The following is a 4,419-nucleotide window of genomic DNA, read 5'->3' as shown; positions in this document are numbered from 1 at the left end:
AGTAAAAATGTAACTTTCTTTTCCTTTGCTCCCATCTCAGGAACACATAAAATGTCTAATTTCCTTTCCTTTCTTTTTTTTTTCATTAAACTCAGGAACACGAAAGAAAATCATAAATTTTCCTTTCCTTTCTATTTTAATGTCCTTTCTTTCCTTTCTCTTGTTAAATGAAACTCGGGAACACAGTGTAAAGGCTACAATTCAAAAGCTTGAACTGCAACTATATATGGAAAGAGATACCAAATTACTTGAACATTTATAAGTACCCTTCTTATCTTTGAGGCATTGGCAGAACAAATGGGATCCTTGAGAGTTCTGGAACACGCCCGGGTAGCGCCCCCTGCGACTACCGTAGGCGAAAGATCGTTACCACTAACCTACTATGATATTTTTTCTGGCTAAAGCAACCTCCTGTTAACTATGTATTCTTTTATGAGCTCTCCAATATCACACAAACTCAATTAACTGAAACTATTATTCCAAAACTCAAACACTCGTTATCAATCACCCTCCAACATTTTTTTCCTTTCACCGGTAACTTGATCGTATTCCCTACTTCCGCCCAAAAGCCCGAAATCTGATATGATGAAGGCGATTCTGTTGAGGTTACGTTCGCAGAATCCAACCTTGATTTCAACGAACTAACCGGAAACCATCCTAGAGATTGTGGACAATTTTATGACCTTATTCCTCTACTAGGTGAGCCGGTTAGAACCTCAAATTCCACAAAGATCCCCGTGTTCTCCGTTCAAGTGACACTCTTTCCTGGAATCTCTATCGGAATGACAAACCACCATTGTCTTGGCGATGCCAGTACCAGGTTTTATTTCATGAAGGCGTGGACATCGATTGCTCAATTTGGGACAGATGAGTCGTTTCTAACCTATGGAACTTTGCCGATTTATGATAGGCTGATCAAAAACCCGAAACTAGATGAAGGTTATCTAAAGTTAGCGAATGTAGAAAACTTTAACGAAGAAGAGCAACCACCTAAACTATGTCGACCAACTGAAAAAGTTCGAGGAACCTTTATATTGCCTCGGACTGTACTCAATAGGTTGAAAAATTTAGTTTCAACACAAGTACCAACATTAGAACATGTATCATCTTTTACAATAGCATGTGCGTATATCTGGAGTTGCCGAGCAAAAAAGGATATGGATGAGTTACTACTATTTGGTTTCCCCATCGATTGTAGAGCGCGAATGAATCCAACGATCCCTGCAGCTTACTTCGGAAACTGTGTGGGAGCAAGCATGGCTATGGAAAACAGCATAAAGTTAACGGGAAAAGAAGGGTTCGTGACGGCTGCAAAAGTGATGGGAGAAAATCTACATAAAACTTTAACCAGTATGAATGAAGACATTAAAGAAATTAGAGCATTCAAAGACTTGTTTCCGAATGGGATTCCAAAGATAATAATTTGGGTGGCTGGAACACCAAAGCTTAAGTTTTATGACATGGATTTTGGGTGGGGTAAGCCCAAAAAGCTGGAAACGGTTTCGATTGATTACAACGAATCGATATCCATGAATGCCTGCAGAGTAAATGATGAAGATCTGGAGATTGGTGTCTGCCTTTCGGCTACTGAGATGGAGTCTTTTGTTCACAACTTTGAGGAGGGGTTAGAAGCATACATCTAGATGCATCATGCATTCTATAAAAGAGTGCTAGTTGATAAAACCAAATGTTATTATGTTCAATTCTCACGAGTGGTGGTTTTTTAATAGAAAAAAACTTTACTTCTTTTTTTATATTGGTAACTTTAGTAACTTGTTTATTATTATTATTATTATTATTATTATTATTATTATTATTATTATTATTATTATTAATATATTTTTGTTTTGATAGGTTTCTGGCTTTGGAAATGCAAACCAATTAGTAAAGATGTCAAACTATTTATCTCATAATTTCGATTAACGATATGGTTTTCGGTTATGGTTTGATTTTTGCTCACCCCTAGCTTTTATGCATAAAATTTACATTTTATTTACACAAATGATCCTGATGACTTTGACCAAAGTTTGTATTTGTGTTGTATATATGATTGGCAAGTCAATTTTTTTGCCTTTAATATAACTTTGCTAACCAAATCATGTGGATTTTACGCACTGAAAAAAATTTTGAATGATACACTGAATCATTTTTACCCATGTAATTTTAGTACTAAAATGTAACCCGAGTTGGTCATTGTTTAGTTTATGTTACATATAAAAGATTACAGGGGTCATTTGTGACAATTTCAGATAGTTGATAGTTGAAGGGTCATTCTGTAATGGTTGATAACAATAGGGACTATTGTGATATTTTGATAGTTAGGTTGTTTGTTAGTTAGTTGTTGTATAAGTAATTGAATTAGTTAATGAGAAAGGTAGCTATGAGTTTGATGAATTTCCCTTCTGTTCTTCTTTTCTGATTTCGATTAGCTATCAGTGGTATCAACGCAGTTCAGTCCTCTCGAAACACGCTCCGGTGACCAAATCATTCAGATTCCTATCACTTCTCCGTTCAATTTCCGATCAGTATTCAAATTCCGTTCACTTTTCCGATCAATCATCGGAATAACTTTCAATTTCATTTACCGGAATTGATTGTTGTCAATCAATTTCTTCTCAATTTCTTTCTAACATTCTGAAATTGACCATTTGTTCGGTCAATTTTTCTGTTCTTTTTCATTTCAATCCTTGAATTGGTTGGCGATTCAAGCAATTCAGTTCAATCATGACTAATACTCGTAGTCAAGAATCCACGAAGATCCAGGAGATCGAAAGAACTCTCATGGATCATGAGTCATCCTTATTCGATTTGAAGGCAATGGTGGAGAATAACACGGCATAATTGGCTGAGATTCTGCCATTATTAAAGAACTTACAACCTAATCACAACAACGGTGGACCGAGCACTTCAAGGACACAACAAGAATTTTTCCAAAGAACTGATGGTGATCTTGATAGACAAGAGGATCAAGACTCCAATGGTTATTACAGAACTCAAAACCGCTTAACCAAACTTGAATTTCCTAAGTTTAATGGTGATAATCTGGAAGGTTGGCTTTGCAAAGCAGATCACTATTTTGAGGTAGATGAAACTCCAGAAAAAATAAAAATCAGATTTGCTGTTATTAATCTTGATGGACCAACATTACAATGGCACCAATCCTTTGTTAGATCTAGGGGAGGGTTAATAAGAAACATGACGTGGACTGATTATGTAAGTTCATTATCTACAAGATTTGCAGATCCACTCAAATATGATGCCATAGGAGCCTTAGTATCACTGAAACAAACTGGGTCACTACAAGACTTATGTCAAGAATTTGATCTATGGTTAACTAGAGTTTCAATCAGTGAAGAATATGCCATTAGTATTTTCTTGAGGGCTGTGAAGCCAGAGATTGGGTACCCGGTTAGAGTATTGAGGCCTAGGAGTTTACCTGAGGCATATTTACTAGCTAGAATGCAAGATGAGTCTAATCAAGCTATTAATCCAGCAAGCCAGATTAGATATTCTAAGCCTACTGTTACAAACAATTTTAGTGCATCTAAAGGATTCCACAATCCTAGCACTAACAAGGTATCTCTACTACCTACTCCAACCCATAATAACAAAAATTATAAGAAATTAACACCTAAAGAGTATGAAGAAAAGAGGTCTAGGGGTGAATGTTTTGGGTGTAATGAAAAATTTGCACCTGGACATGTTTGCAAAAGTAAACAAATGTTTGTGATAGAATTAAGTGCTGATGACCAAGAAAATGAAGAATTGGAGGAAATAGTGTATGAACCTCCTGCGGTGACTCCACAAATCTCATTAAATGCAATTATGGGGGTGTCATCTTATTCCACCATGAGGGTTAAAGGGTCCATTGGAACTAAAATCTTGCATATTTTAGTTGACTCTGGATCAACACACAATTTCTTAGATTTGGAACTTACACTTAAACTCAAATGTCCAACAGTCCAAGTTCCTGCAATGAACATTACTATTGCTGATGGCAATAAGATGTCATGCACTTAATTGTGTGAAAATTTTAGATGGGTCATGCAAAGTAATTGGTTTACATCAGATGTAATGTTAATTCCATTGACCAATTATGATATGGTGTTGGGAGTGCAATGGTTACAAACTTTGAATGATATTACGTGGAATTTTAAGGAATTGGTGATGAAGTTTAAGGTAGGAGGGTTATTGTTTGAGTTGAAGGGTATAGATTCTAATTCTATGACTAGATGTTCTTCTAAGAAACTTTCTAATATGCTGAAACAGTCTGCTAGCTTAGCTAGTGCCCAACTTTATAGCCTACAAACATCTCATAATGGCCAGTTCCAACATGAACCTACTGTATCTGCTGTAAGTAACAGTCTTGCTCTTTTATCTCTACTTGATAAGTTTTCTGATGTCTTTTCAATTCCTACT

At 36.0% G+C, this 4,419-nt stretch overlaps 1 pseudogene; it reads left to right on the top strand.

Moving 5' to 3' along the window:
- Nucleotides 1-297: 297 nt before the first annotated feature.
- On the top strand, nt 298-1,643 carry LOC143582978 (malonyl-coenzyme A:anthocyanin 3-O-glucoside-6''-O-malonyltransferase pseudogene; annotated as a pseudogene).
- Nucleotides 1,644-4,419: the final 2,776 nt, after the last annotated feature.

Source organism: Bidens hawaiensis, unplaced genomic scaffold (assembly GCF_021521415.1).
Source record: "Bidens hawaiensis isolate Kalapana, Puna unplaced genomic scaffold, B.hawaiensis_p1.1 tig00032093_1, whole genome shotgun sequence".
Classification (NCBI taxonomy): Eukaryota; Viridiplantae; Streptophyta; class Magnoliopsida; order Asterales; family Asteraceae; genus Bidens; species Bidens hawaiensis.
Note: the sequence above shows the minus strand (reverse complement) of the source record. Positions and strands in the feature narration are given on the sequence as shown.